Below are 19,130 nucleotides of genomic sequence, written 5' to 3' on the forward strand. Positions count from 1 at the left end.
GAAAAAATTTCAAGTCATTTGAAAATCGTCGTCAGATTATTTCAAGGTCGTTCGAGATCAACCGGAGAAGATTTAAGGTGATTCAATAGCGTTTGGCAGAACCATTCGACATTTTTCGTAGCCAATTCGAATGCTATTTCAAGATCATTCTGAATCGCTGCAATATTACTTCGAGATTATTCTAGATCGCTACGATACTGTTTCAAGTCGTTCTAGATCGCTAGGACATTATTTCAAGTCATGCTGGATCGCTAGGATATTATTTCAAGTCATTCGAAATCGCTGGGATATTATTTCAAGTTGTTCTAGATCGCCAGGATATTATTTCCAATTATCGTTGATCGGTAGGATATTATTTCAAGGTCATTCGTGGTTGCCGGTTATCATACAATAAGACCAACGGTATGTTGTTTCAAGGTCGTTTAAGATCTGTGTAACACTCTTCTCCGATTTATCCAAGATGCCTCTGAGATGTTATTTCAAGGTACGTCAAAGGTCATGCCAATTTACTCAACGTCATTTACGATCGTCGAAGGTCATGTTATAATCGCTCGAATGTCGTGTACCAGCGATTGCAACTCATCCTAAGGTTATTTAAGGATTATCTCGAAGTTATACAAGACGAGATTTCGATTGAAGATCGATTAATCTGTCTCAATGGAAAATCAATTAATCATTCTCTATATTCAATTTGACATCTCATTCTGTACCATTAAAATTGTTCGAAGGTTGTGTAAACGTCGTACAGAAATTAGCGCATCTGGAAGCCCCAGAAGACTTTCGAACGCTTGCAAGCTGACGATACTTCAACTGCTCGGAATCCAAATCGAGATCCTGAAAATTTTGGTAACTTCTCGAGAGATCCGAAAATATTACCAAGCTAGTTACACGATATATGCGTGGAGTTAATTTCAATCGACAGTTTCTTCAAGTTTTTGCTTGATCCGATTGGGATCAATTCGTAGCTGTCGCTAACGAAAGCTGATGAAGCTCTCGTTGCACAGCAATGAGCCGGCTTCTGGACTTGAGAGACGCCTAGAACGTTGCGGAATCGCGTAAATCGTCCCGGCGAGTTTCCATCTGCCCTACTTCTTGCTAATGATACATTGTAGAAAGTTTAGTCTTACACAAATCCGCGTTGGGAAACGGTCCGCTTCGCCGACGCTCCGTCGTCATTCCACGCTCATGCCATTTTCGATATTCTGTCAGATGTTCGATATTTTATTAGGGTAGGCTGATTCTCCAGGGTCTTATCGATCAGTTCGTTTATTCAAGTAGTTCTCGTACGTATTTGTCGGATATAATCTTGCTCGCGAAGCTTCTGGGCAATTTCAGAATTTTTATCTTGCTATTCGGCAATTGTCAATTACGTATATGACATTATGCATATGAGATATGAAATTAGGTCTATAAGATATATGAAATATGCGAAGGGTATGGAGTAGATGAAGTAGCTATATGAAGTACGTAAAGTAGCTATAGGAAGTATATGAAGTATATAGCATAGGTGTACAAGGTATATGAAATATATGGAGTAGGTTAAGTAAGTGTATGAAGTATATAGAATAGATATAAAAAATATATGGAGTAGGTGAAGTGAGAATATGAAGTATATAAAATAGATATGAGAAGTATATGAAATATATAGAATAGGTATAGAAAGTATATGAAATATATGGAGTAGATTAAATAGGTGTATGAAGTATATAGCATAATTGTAGAAGGTATATGAAGTATATAGAATAGATACAGAAAATATATGGAGTAGATGAAGTAGGAATAAGAAGTATATAAAATAGATATGACAAGTATATCAAGTATATAGAATAAGTATAGAAAATATATGAAGTTTATGAAGTAGATTAAGTAGGTGTATGAAATACATAGAACAGGTATAGAAGGTATATGGAATAGATATATGAGATATGCGAAGTATATGAAGGGTATGGAGTAGAAGAAATAGGAATATAAAGTATATAAAATAGATATGAGATGTATATCAAGTATATGGAGTAGATGACGTATATGGTGTATGAAGTATATAGAATAGATATAGAAGGTATATGGAATAGTTATATGAGATATATGAAGGGTATGGAATAAATGAAGTAGGCATATGAAGTATATAGAATAGATACAGAAAATATATGGAGTAGATAAAGTAGGAATACGAAGTGTATAAAATAGATATGAAAAGTGTATAGAGTATATGAAATACGGATGAAGTAAATAGATATATGAAGTACACAAAATAGTTATAGGAAACATACGAAGCGTATGAAATAGTTATGTGTATTATATGAAATAGATAGATATATGCAGTGTACAAAATAAGTATAGGAAATATATAAATCAGTTATAGAAAGTATATGAAATAGATATATAAAGCATATAAACTAGATATCAGAAGTACATGAAATGTACGGAGTAGATGAAGTATAGTATAGGTATATGAAGTAGATAAAATAGATATAGGAAGCATATGAAGCGTATAATATATGGAACAGGTAAATAAATTACGCATGTAAAGTATACGGCATGATTTAAGTATACAAGGTTCGAAATAATTATTTGTGCCATAATACATCGTCGAAGCAGGAGAATGAATCGTTTTCGCGAAGAAGTTGATCAAGCCCCATTGAGGTAGTCCTCCATCGTTGGCTACCATACTTGTGACCATTGGTCGTTACTCATAATCATCACAGTTATTATTAGTTTATAATCAGTACTGATTGTTACAAAGGGAACACTTGTGTCTGCCATTCACGTGTTTCGGATAGAATACGTAAACCCAGTATGTAGGAACTGTGCTGCGTGAAATGTCTCGGGATTTGTGCATTTTCCAGTGATTAATGTCAACGTATTACGCCTTTATACCTACAACCAGGCACAGCAACAGCGTTATATTATTAATCGATTTACATTTACTCCCCTTACATTCACGTGTGCTCGCACTATTTGTTCACACGTGTGTTTACACACTGGCCGATGGAATATTCAACGAACAATTATCTTATCGAGCACTGTACACGTTAAAGTGCTTTGCGTTTTCATTATATCGCACGATATTGGATTTCGTTGATGATCGTTCGTGGGAGTTTAACGAAAAAACCGTGTTCAGCGTGCTTTTTCCTTTTTTTATTAACTTACCAGGTATATTTAATTTTTACTTTTTCCAATTTCCTAACCGTTTTATATCTACGGCAAGCGGAGCTCGAAATGTTTTTTATTTTATGATAAAGCTTTTTCCGGAATTATTCGCGAAATTACGAAATATCTGTGCAATATTTCCGTCGGTCTCTGTTCGTTTAACACTTTTATAGAATCGTGGATTCCTTTTAGGAAAGCAATCCACCAAGGGATTATTTTGCAGTACATTGTACACTCTCTGTTGCATATTATTAAAACGTATTTCATACGGACATAAATTGTTAATTTATTTCGTGTTTAAGAGGAGTTTATTTTTAACTTACCAGCAACTTTCTCTAATATATTTGCTATACGGGTTGTCAGGTTTTAATCGATTTATGCAAATATATCCCAAGCCATAGACTATTGGAGAAAGTGTTTCGAATAAAACTTGCTTTGTCTCGAGGAGGATGTGTTTCGATGCTGATAAATTTCATCTAGTTGGACGTGTCTTCGAGATTTCCTCGCCATTGTTTCCTTAAGTGCAACTACACGCCTGTTTTTATACACCGTACGATGTATTTTTTAATTCTCTGCACGAAAGTGTTAAGAAACCGTATATAAAAGTATTGGGTAGAAAAATGATTATTAGTTTAAAAGACATTTTAACTTTAATCTCGTGAAACGCACCGTAAAGGCAAGGAGAGTAAACGCAGTGCTTTTATATTTACGTTTCCCTCGTCTTTCATACACTCAATCCCATAAAATGAACATTGGAAGATCTTTTAAATTAAACATTTTCACGCGCAAGTACCTTTTCTTTCAGAGTATTGAAGATTGCATCGAATGATGGATAAAAAATGTATATGTAGCTCCATAAAAAAAAAAGAAAAGAAAACAAAGGTCGCCTTAAGATCTCGAAAACGCCTCCAGTTAGACAAATCTATTGAAAGCTTCATTTGAAACACTTTTCCGAATAATTTATTTAACACATTTTCGGATAATTTATACATAGAAATTTGCACTGATCAATAAAAATAAAACATCCTGTACATTCAATATGTATGTATCAAACCAACGATATTCTACTATACTATTCCATATCGTTCTATTATATTCTATAATATATTCAATGATAAATCGCTGGAGCAACACGATTCACGTATTTCATCGTGACGAAATTGTTCACCGATATCTGTCGAAGCGTGAGATCGTATGAGGAATGTTGTTGCCGCTACACTTATAGAGATCATGCTATTTCTCGTCCATCGTATGTTCGATGCATTGTGCGCGTCTGAACCGATATAATCTTTTGTGTCCAGCCTTCAGGCAAACAATCACGCTGAAAAAGCGATACTCATGTGCAGATTATGTACGTAGAAAAGATTTCGAATGGTTACGCCGACCTAATTCGCGGACAAGTAGGTTTACCGAAGCTTTCGATCGCGGCACACGTAACGCGACTCAATTTTTCCCTGTTTCCGCCCCTTCCCCTTTGCTCCGTTTCTCAAAGACGAGCACAGTCCTACCAATGTACATTGTTGGGAAGGTATTCTCCGACTTCTGCAGTTTATAAACTCGTTTCGAATGACGAACGTGATCAAGTTTCACGATCGTTGTACGCGCACCAGCATAGTTCGAAAGATTCGAAACCGAAGATTAAATAAGTTCAGGTATAAATTCTTCTTGCAAGTGTAGATAATCTCCGAGACGGACTATTTATTAGAGTAGAGAATGAAATGCCAGGCAATGTTCCGCGAACGACGAAGTAATTCGTTTCTGTTTAGATGTTATAGTTTCCTTTCGATATTTGTAAAGAGACGACGGAGAAATTAATGTTATTCTATTTCCAAGCGACAACAAAGAGAAATCGTAATTCCAATTCAAACTACAATAAAAAAAAAAAAAAAAAAAAAAAAAAAAAAAAAAAAAAAAAATGGAAATTGTACAGGAGAAATCTACCAAGAGCCCCTACGATATTAGTTTGAATTAAAAATTATTAATTTAATTATTAATCTAAATTAATCAACAAAGCAACGCGCTGCAAAATGTTACCTTTTCTCTATCCTCGACTCTACGTAAACCCGCATCGATCGTCTTATAGAATACACAAATGGCTAACCAAAAAATAAATCAAATGACAACGGATTAAATAACCTACACTCCTCGTCAAAAAGATAACCCAGGTGTGCTGTCTTTAATTTCTCAATGACGCGTGTAACGTTTTACGTCCGTAACGTATAATATGAAAACATTACGAGCTCAAGATATGCGGTTCGTCGAAAATAATCAAAAATATTACGAGGTTTAGTGTGTAACAAAAAAATTGTCTTATTTTAAGAACGAAATGATAACACACGTACAATAAGAAAATAATAATCAACGTAAATTGTAACTAACAATGATTACTTATCAGACATATGTACTTGTTTAATAATAGCTACATCCCCCTTTATTTTCTATTACTTCTATTGTACGATTTGGTATCGATTTATACAGGGTGGTTGGCAACTGGTGGTACAAGCGGAAAGGGGGTGATTCTACGCGAAAAAAGGAGTCGAAAATATAGAATAAAAATTTTTCGTTCGAGGCTTTGTTTTCGAGAAAATCGACTTTGAATTTTCGCTCGGTACGCCTGCACTATATTTTCTGGATATACTTTTGACTTAACGTATCCCATTCGCGTACAATTGTATTTTTTAATTATTGTACGTGTCGATACTGCTTTCCATTCCCGAAATTTCTGATTATTTACTTGACAAGCGTAACAAATATCCGAATCAGTCACTCAACTTCCACCGTTTTCTTGATTATCGCGTTTGTCTCTAAGAGGCTTCAGGGATGAAAATCAATCTGAAAAAGAGGCTCGAACTTGTATGTTTATCGTAACACGATTGCAGGCGACAAATACCACAGGCGACGTACTCCTTTCGATTTGTCGTAATGCCAAAGGTCGCCGGGCGGCCTTGAAGACCGCGTGCGTATCATAAGAGGATTCCTAGTAATCCAATATGAGGTACGTGCTAACTCCTCGATAACGTTGCCGGTACGCTTGGTGCACGGTCAGCACGAGATTGCGATAGGTCAATATGCAATGCAAACTAACGTGCTTCCCGACCATTGTTTATCGTTTTGTCGATAACTTATTGCTTGCATTACGGTCGTCTTATTCACTTTAAAAGGAGGGATACACGTTTCTTTATTGATGCTACCACGACAGATAAATATCGTGGGTTTTAGGATGTAGAAAATAGCGGTCGTTAAAATAAGTAATGGCTTTGTATATTTTGTATGAAGATGAAGAGACGTTGCGGGGGAATATCGATGTTCTATTGTGGACGTTTCCTTTGATATCCGAATATTTATTTCGAATTCAAGGTATTGGAATATTAATCATGCGGCTGATTTATGCGTTAGAAAGTGTGAAGCAAACGCGCGATGTAGCAACGCGCAGCATTTAATAAAACGATGCGTATAGAAATTGTTGAAGTAGGAAATTTGTACGGAGTACGGTGGAGAAGAATGTTAGAAATGCTTTCTTGTATCGTGGAAATGTTCGCAGTTGAATGGCTTGCTCTTGAACGTTTTCGAGGATGAAACGAACGTATTCAGAGATTTTGATATTTGTAAACACGTACTTGGACCGAAGGAAATACTCGAACGATATCTATCTCATATTCTATTCAACGTACGCGATAGAACGTTTCATTTAGATTTCGAATACGACGTTTACATATCGCGAAACTGAACCGTCCAAGGTTATCATAGATGAAATTTTACTTCATAGAAATTTTATTTTAACATCATCGTTTCGTAATGATACTACTACAATATTATTTAGAAGCATCGTAAACGAACATCGTCTTTACACATAGCGTTAAAACGACTTTCTTTGATGACAAACACGTGATTTGGCAACCAGTTATATTCACTGCATCGAGACAAGCACATTTTTTAAATATAAAACTAGCATAGTATAATTTCACAGACAATATCAAACATATTCGTCTATAAAAATATGTAAAAATTCTAGGATATGAAAGAGTCGAGGGCAGTGGATAGGAAAAATCTCGTTCGACGAGATTCTTGAAAGCTTAAACGGTCGTGAAAATACGGGTGAAAAACGATGTACGTATAGTACGTACGTAGAAATATTGAAGAATACCGTGGGATACGTTGGAGATGCATAAGATGGCGTGATGTCTTCGGGCGATAGACGCTCGACGGTTAATTTAATTTTGCTCCAGACGTCCCCGACGAAACGTTGAAATTATCGGTATTTTACAACTCGCAGTAACTCAACTTACATCGGCAACTTTTCTCTTTAATGGTTTCCTCTCGCTGACCGGGATGGAAATAAATTTTATCGGCGAGCACAATGGCGGGCGTGCGATGTTTAAACTCTGTAATTTTCGTATCTTCCGAAGTGCGCGTAATGAAATAAAAGTTAGGATAGAAAATACTGAGAATTCCTTCGAGCGGCCCCTCTTTCGCCAGATTAATAAAAGACTCGCGGAACCTGCGATCGACGGCTAAACCGCGTCTGCAGCGGCGAAATTACTACAATTAAATCCGAAAAATTGTTCGGGCGCGAGCTTTTCAATTATAAGTTCGTTTCGCTCGTTTCCGCATTGAAACAGAATCGGTAAATACTTTGCGAAACTTGTAACGTAATTCACGAAGAAGCGTAGTTCCAGGATGTTCGAAGAATAATTTTCGACCGCCATAAACAATTGTTAATCAAAGTGTTACTCTCTGTGTTTAGTTAATTTATTTCATTTAGTTTGGTATGCGAGCGAACGAAATAAAATTATAATCGAAAACAGCGCGGATAACTTTTCAAATTTAGCTCCGGTTCAACGACGAAGCTACGAATTTAACTCTTCCGTTAACAAAGGCAAAAGACTGGCGAAAGATTCGAAACAGAATAATTTCTTTTTACCAGCTTTGACTATTTTTCATGTTGCAACACCAACGCAATGAGAGCCTCGATGGATAATAGAAATTGTATTCTCGTTGGTTGAAATCGATATTTTCTTCTGTCACCAGGGTAATCTATTTTATATTTGAAACGGTGCTTTGTGGGCTTGTTTCTCTGCTCGGAGAGATATTTCTCCAGGGGTGGTATCACGACTGGTACATATTTTTTCCCCCGCGTTCAATCGATCATCGATTCTGCCAACGTAAATGGAGGAGGAGGTGGCACAATGTGTCGTGACAACCACGCGTTCGTGATGAATACGACGCGAGAAGCTCTATTCCTGCGCGTTTCCTTGCCCCCAGCATGCTCCAGGTAGTATCCTTGCGATCCTTGCGATTGTTGTTCATACAATCGAGTTTCTTTTCACTGATCATTTATACATGAAAGGGAAGAAAAAAGAACGCCAGGTTCCAACGTTTCTCAGAAAGCGAGAATGTATTTCTCAATATACAGTGTATAATAATTTATAATAACCCATAATTCAATAATAATTCATATAAACATATGCTGTTCATGTTATATTTGCTTTTGTGAGATATAAGGAACTTTTTAATGGGAGCAAACCTATTGAAAGTGTTGAAATACTAAGATTCAGAACAGGACAAGCTTCTTAATAAATTTGGGAAAATTTGCGAACCAGACTCGAACAAAGTAGGAATTTTCGGCATTCTCGGTCGGTTGTATACCTAAAAAGAATAAAACAGTTTGAACAAAAATATGCTCTATCTGTGTAGGTTTATGAGACATAACGAATTTTGTAAACAGAGCAAACCTACTGAAAATATTGAAATATTAAAATTCAGAATGGAACAAGCTTTTAAATATATTTGAGAAGCATCGTCCGTGACGACACGTCTACGGATTTGCTTTGGAACGCAACGTCATTTTGTGCATTTTCTGTGAAGTTGATTAAATATGACAAAATCAGGACAGAAAATTCGTTAAATGTCATAAACGAACGCAGATAGAACGTATGTTTGTATGAACCTTTTCCATCGTTTTCAGTTCGATAAATAACACAATTGTATACAAAGTTATATACGACAAGTACAATAAATAATATAATTTTGTACGATCAGCTGTCGATGTGGGTGCCGGATATTCTATTGCACCCTGTACGATGTCACAGCTTTATATATTTTTCATAAATATTAAAAAATAAAACGCTTTATTTCTCATTTTATTCCGCGTCATTTGCAACTTTTACTTGCAATTTCCAGCAATATATGAACCGTAAAAAATAAGAAGCACGTTGTACGCCTCACTTTCTTGCAACTATGTGCAAGTCAGGAAATTCTAATTGAAATTAATACGACATAGCAAGTGGTAAAGGGCACACGCGAGAAAGTTCTCCATTAAATTAAAATTCCTCTCTTTCATCTGGACTCCTCATATGCGTATAACAATGTATAGCACGATAATACGATAATCTGTGTAGGAATATTTGCGAAAGGAAATAAAGGGAAATTTATTTCAATTTATTTCGCAACGTTTCATTCCAATGGAGAATCGTAACATTTTAAATTATTGTGAGACAAATATTTTGTCAGTTGTCGTTGCTCTTTGAACTCTCAAATCGTTTTGTTTTCGCTCTTTAATCATCGTGTTTTTACGACTATGTATCAACTAATAGGTTCGTTTAACCATCACTCTTGCAGATTGAATTGATTTCATTGAAATATACTCGATTATACTATACGCATTTTCTGATTAATAATTAATAACAGTGTGCAACTATTCCTCTTTTTTATTTTTTTTTTCACTAGTACGTAGTTATAGCATCGTTTTTCATAATCATAATTTTTCTCGTCCCACTTCGTAATCTACATTCTACATTATTTTCTCCGACCTTATAAATACATATTGCCGATAGTATATAATTTATGACGTTGTAACTAGTATACAAGTATGTTGCAATAACGTATCATTTTTTTTATCAAAATATAGCGTGGCATAATTTACGATATACAATCACGCAATATCGACGTGCGTAACATACCACGGTACAGTGCATCGATCTAAGATGACAATTTTTTCTCTCATCCACTTTGATAATTAACGCTGGAACCATTGGAAATGAGGAAACGAGACTCGCATGAAAGAAAAATGGAGATACAAGATGCACGAGGAAACACGCGATACAAGGAGAAACACGAGCTTGCGCGCGTTTTTCAGAAATGCAAGAAATCGTTGAAATTCCCAAAAATGTATGCTGTTCTATTTGTACTGTTCAAATTTCCAAAAAAATACTATTAATCCATAACACTTCTATGAAAAATTATGGATTATCATTCTGATATAAAGTTCCATTATCAAGTACAGTAACTAGCAATGTCTTTTTCTTTTGTAGCTAATTTTTTAAAATCTTTTTCCAATACACTCTTTGTACTCTTTATGCAATTTGTTCTAAGACTGGAAACTTGGTATTCGAGTCAGCGCAGTGAAGATGCTGGCGATCGTAATTTTCATTTCCTTCCAGTCTTATCCCACAGTCTCTCCTTTAATACAGAGGACAGATATTTTTCCATCGCAGCGTGTTAGGAACGCTCAGCTTTAATCTACTGGGAAGGCAACTAAGTGATTGCGGATTTCGTCGTAGCATTTAACGACAACATCCGCAATCACTTAGTTGCCAACTCGATAGATACATCCTACGCAGCAGTAGGAAATTTGCCAACAGTTAGATCGTGGTCGTTATCGTTCGCAAAAATTTGATATCCGATGTGCAACGCGAAAATAGGTTGCTTCGACAATTATCTCTTATCCGTATCTTTGTTTCGTAGCAAATAGAATTTCAAATTTGCAACTATCGAAGCAGAATAGGAAGCTTGAGACTTCAATTTTCGTACTTTCCTGTTCCCTTTCATGAGAACCATACGTGTCTGGATTACTTGATTTTTTTATTCATTTTTTCAATTACTAAGTATCACAGGTCCATCGATCTTAGTTAAAGTTAAAGTTGGAATTGCAGCGGGTTTCACGATTTTATTCGAAATCAAATTTCTCAAGTCTACGATAAAAAGGCTTCGAAGCGTTTTCATTAAATGGAAAAAATCCCTCTCTGTCTTGCTCGTTCCTTTCATTAGAACTAGCCGACATAGGAAATTAACTAATCGTCTATTAAAATTTCATCGCCTTTTCCTCCTTGTCGTTATGGTGCGACGCGATGCTCGACGATTGTGCTCTTTCATCGTTTCTCTCGGTAACACTTCCAGCTGTATAACGAACGTCGCAATTATTTTGTCAGCGTCGTTATCGGGCCCCATTCGGTCTACGTAAAAGAAACATACGCGTACTCAGAAGAAAAAAAATAAAGAAAAATACTAAACACGAAGAAAGAGAAAAATTCTTCATGAGATAATCTCATCGATCGGGCTACGGTCGTCCTCGTCTCGTCGAATGCTCGAAGAATGGGAATTCTGGTCAGTAGCCGAGCTCGATGACAGGAAACCGTTGGTCTACGGGTCGATAGTTTATCGATGACCTGGTTAGCTAATTAATCGAATTCCAGAGGAAAGATCCCACGAATTTGCCGATACGGCAAACAGCATGGCTAATTCATCGGAGAACAACCGAAATTCGGGTCGTTTCTGTTCATTACGAGCCGATATTGTTGTCACACTTATCGAGAAATCTGCTTTGTCTAGAATGATTATACTCCATGCTTTCCTTTGCCATACTTTTCTTCCTTTTCGTCTTGTCGTAGTTTGGATTTTATTCGCTTATTGGGCAAGGCAAGATTATAATTATTATAAGATTAGACCGCGCAGAAATTCTTCAGCTTTTTAAGCTTAATGTTCCATTTAGGGCTTTCAGCCAGCTTCCATTATTTCGCACATCTCTCTACAACACTAAGCATGACTCTGTCTGTATCAATCGTATCTGCAAATATCTCAATTTACTCGCCCATTTGCTCCGTCCTTTTTGTGAATCTGGTTTAACAAACTTGTCAGAAATATCGTCGATAATTCGTGTCTACCATCGCAACGTGTGTGATTTCCTATTAATTCTTCGTTATTCGTTCACTTGTATCGATCCTTGTCGATAGCAAAAGGTGCTATCAGTATAATAAATGTAACGACACCAACAACAACAATTGATCGTAGCTTCTCACTTTGGTCTGAAAATTGAAAAGAAGCAAGTTAGATAAGTAAGTTATAAATAAATTATTTGGTAGTGGTATTGTAACGTAGATATGAAATAGGAAATACTGTCAAGCAATTGAAATAGAATGCTAAGATTTAGAAGGAAATTATACAGGCGGATTTTCTGGCTAATTAAGGCAAAGTCAATGTTGGAACTTGTTGTGTCAAAAGGGATCATTCAGCAATGTATTCAGCATAGTAACCTCTAAATTACACGGCATTACAGCGGGTTAATTCTTCGGCACAGGTGATCGATACCGGGAAAAATAGGTTGCTCTATTAAATATGTAAATTCAATGTCTCTAGATTCAGCTATAATAGGAGCCGTTTCTTTCGTTTCGCGGTAAGCTTGAAATTTAGTTAGCTCTGTGCATCGAGCGAAACAGAAACAAACTCTGAATTCCGTTTAACAATGTAAATTAATATCATGAAATATAATTAGTAGAGTTTAAAAAGTAATTAGATTTGAAAAGTTCGGCGAGCGGAATGTTTGTTTCACCGTCGCTGGATTTTAGGGATGAAAACTTTCGAAAAAGCACTAAAATTAATTAGCTAAATATTCGGCTAGCAACGTCGTTCAAAATTCCAATTAACGTTATATCTCATCTGTTATCGTAAAATATGCAAGCCCTCGAGATTCTGAAAAGTTAATCAGCCAAGTATTCGCCGAAATTAGCCAACTATCTGCTATGATGCTCATCCGCTACTTTAATTATACATATTTATTTATCTTATTTACCTCGTTTACATAGATACGCGTCCCCTGGAAAATCGATGAATTCTCAATTTAATAAAAGCGAGATTCGTACGATTGCGCCGATACCAACGCAACATAATCTTACCAAACGCCAGGCAAAAAGGCGAAAGCTTGTCTCCTCGATCGTCGATACAACGACCTTGACGTCACGTAAAACAGCGAAAGCAGTCGTTCTTCGTTCGTTCTTCAAGAGAGAGCTGTCCTTCCAGCACAACCCCGAACCAACCCGCTTCCAACAGCCCCCTCCGGCATTGTGCGATTGTCTCGGGAAGTAGGTCGGCACAATCAGTCGTCTGCAATCGCACAGATAGTGCACCGGCTGGCTACAAGTTCGCTCTCGAAATTCTTCCCCCTCGGCCTAGCGTGCGAGATTCGCCTAATTTCACCACCTTCGGCTACTCATGAATATTTTGTCGTAGGGAGAATTCTTCGGCGAAAAATTTGTTCCCTTGAAACAAAACAGAATGATGGCATCGGTGGTAGAGTTTTTGTTATCTTGTCTTTTATCGCGCGATATCATCGATACGATACGAAGGTCATTTGACGCAAAAGCCTCAATTCCAGTTTCGTTGAATTTCGGATTTGTCGTAGAGGGAAGCGATCGTCGCAAGCCGCGGTCAACGCGCATGTTACTCGGAACCTTGCCCTTTACGACATAGCTCAAGGTCAAGGCCATTGGAGTTGAGTCTCCGCTTCCGCGCATAATCTCCGATTATTTACGTAACTTTTTCGCATGACACGCGATTTCTAACTTCTTTAGGACGTACGATATGATGCGACGATTTTGTCTTGGAGCAGCTGCTCATTGATCTTAGAAATTGATCTCTGATTTTGGAAGGTTTGTCGTTGTCTTTATTGCTTTCTTCTTCTGTTTTCATCCGACACTTTCTTTCCTTGGGATATTTCCAATCATTCGGAACGAGTAGCGAATGGAATGGGTTAAAGCTTTTAGATTTACGAAGAAAGCTCTTCTTCTGTACGACTTCCTCTATACGAGACACGCAATCTTGTATTCTTCGTCGCAATCCGAACAATCAAAATTCTTATTTTAATTTCTGGTTATTTTCACCTTCCCTGGCAATTTGTTGAAAATTTTAGGAGGCGAAGAAATGAACGTAAACGCAGAAAGTCGAGCGATAGAGTAACACTGGATGGGAAAGGGTCGAGCCAAGGCGTTTCGGGTAATTTCGCGAGCTAATATTTGCTCCATCAATCAAGCATCTAGCGTCCTTGGCAGAAGAAACGGCCAGGTTACCGTTAGTCGGCCGCACCTGGTTGATTCTATCGCGTCGAAAGACGACCCTACACGCCCTCATTCCTTCTTTCCCCACCTTCGTTCCACCTTCGCAAGAATTTCCGTCGTTAACAACCTTCCAATTATCGTCAAATTTACGCACCAGCCCCTCTGGCACGCGACTAATCACGGTGCTTAGTACATTTAATAGATTTCTAGGTTAAAAGATGACAGATAAAGAAAAAAGATTTTCGCGCTAGCAGTGGGGGGAAGAAATCGGTTCGGCAGAGATTTAAATTCCACCTGTTATGTACAATGCATCGAGTTATATGTTTTAAGTATTAAAAGTAGAAATACTCCACTACACGAGATACGAAAATATCGCTAAAACCTGATTCACGTTGGCGGTCAAAGGTGTTGCAGTTTATGCAGAGCGCGAGCTTATTACGATTAACACGTTCGTCCGACCGCGTCGTAGATATTACATTTTATTGCGACTGTTGAGAATCGTGGGTCTTAATCGCCGAAATAAAAGCAAAGGAACACTAAGGTTACAATTAGAATTCAAATTGAAATAGTTTTAGCTTTATTCAATAAACGATTCCCAGGATCTTCGTCGATACGCATTTGCACGCGTCTCAGCACTTTCTTTGTCTCACCATCTTGCATACCACACTGCCAACGGAACATTCATTTGTTTTTCCAGACGCCGCGCACCCACATACTTCCACACACTCATATTCACATTTGTCTCAATAGTGACAAATACTCACAGACAATTCGAGTTTGGAACCGTAGAGAGACGACTAGAACGCGATCGATCGTTGCGATCAGGCGATCGCGTCTCCTGGCTATCCGAGTCAATCGACTGTGTACTAACCGGAGACGCGCGTATTGTACGCGGTAAAAGTGCAACTTGAATCAAAGCAATAAATAATAAATTGCAATTCGGTCAAAGCGTACGAGGCATAAGTAAAAAAATTAAATATACCCAGTGCGTAAGAAGGAAATAGGCAAGAAAAAGAATAAACGAATAAATCACGGGTATAAGGAGAAAGACGGAGGGGAAAGAACGGTATTTCATAAAACATTCGTCGAATTCGTTTGGAGAATTTAGGTTTCGAGGGACTGAGTCGACGTGGTAAGCGAGCCGATGTCGTTACTCGCAGAGTTCACAGTTTCACAAACGCGACTAATAGGATCCCTGGTGGAGGAGGAAGACAAGTGTCTCTGCACAAGGAAAGGTTGTGCTAGTCTTAACGGTCGCGTAGGTGCATGCAAGTTGACATGCTATTTCTTGCGACTAAAGTCACGTAGTTCGCTGTAATTTCGGTACAAACTCAATTTAAACGCTCGTTCTCCGTGTTCCCTTTCGACCGTCGATGGCGGTCTTGATCGTTATGAAACCGACGCCACGGTCAACGGTTTTTCGCTTGACTCGACCGAACGTGCAAACGATCTTCATCGATGCTTGACCCGATTTAACCGTTGGTGTGAATCAAGCTTAAACAATACGAAACGCAGTGCAAGTACTTTATACGCAACCATTGTATTTGTTCCCTGTTATTGTTTGGGATCGTATCTTGTATCGTATTGTTGAACGTAATCAGAGGACTGAGTCGTTTAATGACCCATCGCGTCGTTAATGACGTTCAATGAATAAAGGCGAGGATATCTTGTAAACTCGTTATGTTATTCGTATGATAGCGCGATAGTAATTAAACTCAATAATAGATTCAGTGGTTAAAGACAACGATTAAAAGGTAATGAGGTAGATATAAAAAATCGGAACGACACAGAGAACGATTCTTTGATTGTCATCAATTGTGAGCTATCATTCAGTGCTGTGAAACATTAACTGTACAGAAATTGTTCGTCACGAAGGTTTAAAAATATTGGCTGTTTATACATAGCGTTTATAACTTTCTCGAGTGTTTTGAAAGGAGCAAATCCTTCTTCGATTTCTCATTTATTCGTTTCATTAAAGACCCGTTAAAAAGGAATTGTCCACTTCTGGCTCGTAGATTCTTTCTCAGACTGCGAACTGCTGAAACGCTCGTAACACGCACGACTGATTAATAGCTTTGACAAAGGAGAAACTTGGCGTTGCATATTTTGCGTTCTAAACTTGCTGACGCCGTACCTCTCTGGTATTTGCTACGGCGTTCATTGTCGCGATACAATGAAAAAGTTGGGTTAAACGTCTGACACACGCTTCGATTTTCTCTTCTTATTACGTTACTTTAATGTTAACGTGTTACTTTACGTTACAAAACACACACAGGAAGAATACATTGGCCGCGCTACAAATGAGACGACAATTAGATTATTTCGAAGAAACGGTGAAATCGGGTCGATTCATTCGCCTGACAACAGCTCTATTAGGAATTTTATTTGACTGGATGATTTGACAAAAGACAAGCGCAGAGTGTTCTAATTATAGGAAAATTGGAATTGTTTTAAGGAAAGTTGCCACTTCAATGGGGTGAATTATCACTGAGCCAGAAAGTAATAGTTTCTCGTTGCTCCGCATAAGGCTGTTTAATACTTTATTCTGGCAAAGCGTTTTCATAAACAAGTTCTATTTTCAATGGTTTTCACGGATCATTAACGACTCTCTTAATTCTGTAAACGAAAAGAGGGTCACGGCGTATGTTCGATATGAAAATTACAACGCTAACGTGATTATTATAAAAATCAGTGTATATTTTCAAAGGCGTGCTACTGGTAGGTCGCTTGTGTATTTAATTTTATATTTTTATATTTAATTCAACTCTTATAAATTGCGTCTAATATTAGGTTGTCCGGAAAGCTTCTTTCGTTTCATAAGGCGATAATAGATGAACAACAATTCCTGTTATATTATTTTATTGAATTACGTATGATCCATTTCGTTCCATTTCTATTATTATGTTCCTTTCTGCGTCTATTATTTTCTTATAAAACGAAAGAAACCTTTTGAACAATCTAATACAATGACTCTTTCGTAATTATTTCAAAACAATAGTAACAAGTTACCCTAACTCTTTTTCATCTAAAACATATGCAACTTTTGAAGCAACTTTTAGGCTTTCGTTCGCGTGGACAGATCTGTATCTAATATTCCGTATCAACGCGTCCAATCAATTTATCCCATCATCATCACCGTCATTAATCGTTTGAACGAATTATCTTAAACTGATTCGTTGCTACGCCAGTCACAGGCTACACGCGCGAATCGAGCAACTAACGCATAAACTAGAATATTATAATTCCATCGCTTCTAAAAAAACCTTTGAATTTTACATTCGTACTACGCGTCTCGCATAGCTTATCCCCCCACATTGTTTACACGTGATCGCGATATTTCGCAAGCAGCCGCGACGAAACAGTGGATTACGTTAAATGTTATTTCTATTCAAGCTCGAATTTCGAATCTATCAACATTAGCTCGCGAAGAAACGCGACTAAATGGATGGAATAAATACGGATTTCGAAAAAACGTAGGTTCCGTCTAGACGCTATCTATATCCCGATGATGTAATTTTATATTTCTAGAAATTGTACGCACAGATTTGTTTTATTTGTTGTTCGATGTTCAATTTTTGAACAAGCACTTTAGCAGTTTTCTGTATCTAGAATCGTCGTGTACGTTCGTGTTAAATTTGTCTGCATTTACCTATTTCATATTTATTTCATATCTAATTATGAGATCTGGTTAAATTTCCCATAAACGTACAGATATTCGCACAATTACATTTTTATGAATATGAAGAAATGTTTTTTATATGCAAGGCAATTACTTTGATTTATTACAATGGAGGTTTCAAGGCTGATGACTTATTTGTACATGTCAGCAGACTTTCAAATACGCATCAATGTAAACTGCAATCAGAAGAATTTAATTATCGTAGATGTAAACGTTGAGCATCGTAGATTGCGAGCGAAGAAGAAGAATTAGCGAAGAAAGAATTACCAGATTATTAACTTAATAATAATAATAATGGCGAAGTTGTTAGTATTCGAAGTTTACAATTCCATTTGCGATGTTATATTTTAATTATGTAAGGAAAACGTAGTCAGGAAGGAAATTAATAGCGAAATATTCGCAAGACGAAAGTTGGCAATTTATCTTCTCGCACATCAGGTTGAAGAGACCTAACTACTTTCTCTTCACCTACGACCTTCGTTGACCCTGAACGACTACGTATTGTCGTGTAATGAAGTTGTTAGAATGTGACTTATGCTTATGCATTTTCACCAACATGTTGTTCTATTAAAAGAGAAAAGTTTATCGCCTCGTAATCACTTCTTCCTCTATGTCTTCTTTGTAGAAATATAAAAATTTATCTTCCCGAAATACTCAGCCCTATCTAATAACATATCTCTCACATTATTTATATTTGCAAAAATATCCAATTTAATTTTAATTTACGCTTTAAAGGTACGAGGATCTATGCACGATCAAATCTAATCTACCGATCGTTTACAATTCTTCGTATCATTTTCTTCATATATTTCTCCCAAATTCTTCTTACTGTCTAACAATCATTTATACGTCATTTATGCAACACTCGTGCTTCTACGAAATTACACGTCGATGATGCACAATTCGATCGTGCGTTATTACCAAGGACTAGCAAACTCCTGCCTAGCAAGTTTCATCTCTCGTTTTATCTACGCACGTAAGTCACCAAAATCATCCAATTGTCACACGTTCTGTGTCACACGCTGTACAAGCATCGTCCTTCTTGGCTCAAACCGCGCGAATCTAGCTCATCGACGAGTATATATATATATATTTATCTCCTCTCGAAATTAGAACGCACAGCGTCTAAAAAGAGCTCGTACGTGATTCTCGATGGTACGCCAGACGAAATATCGGTTAGATGAAAAGCAAAGGAT

The 19,130-nt window shown here is 37.2% G+C and overlaps 1 protein-coding gene and 1 long non-coding RNA gene across 4 annotated transcripts in view; one reads left to right on the forward strand and one right to left on the reverse strand.

The window, feature by feature from the left end:
• The window catches only part of LOC122567592 (TLD domain-containing protein 2), a 278,674-nt gene that overhangs the window by 40,488 nt on the left and 219,056 nt on the right, over positions 1-19,130 (forward strand). The window lies entirely within an intron of this gene.
• Positions 9,344-16,008, reverse strand: LOC122567620. Its single transcript, XR_006316843.1, has 3 exons — positions 13,098-16,008; positions 12,995-13,018; positions 9,344-12,230 (listed from the first exon to the last, which is right to left on the reverse strand). It is a non-coding gene; the product is annotated as an uncharacterized LOC122567620 (long non-coding RNA).

Source organism: Bombus pyrosoma, linkage group LG5 (genome assembly GCF_014825855.1).
Source record: "Bombus pyrosoma isolate SC7728 linkage group LG5, ASM1482585v1, whole genome shotgun sequence".
Taxonomy (NCBI): domain Eukaryota; kingdom Metazoa; phylum Arthropoda; class Insecta; order Hymenoptera; family Apidae; genus Bombus; species Bombus pyrosoma.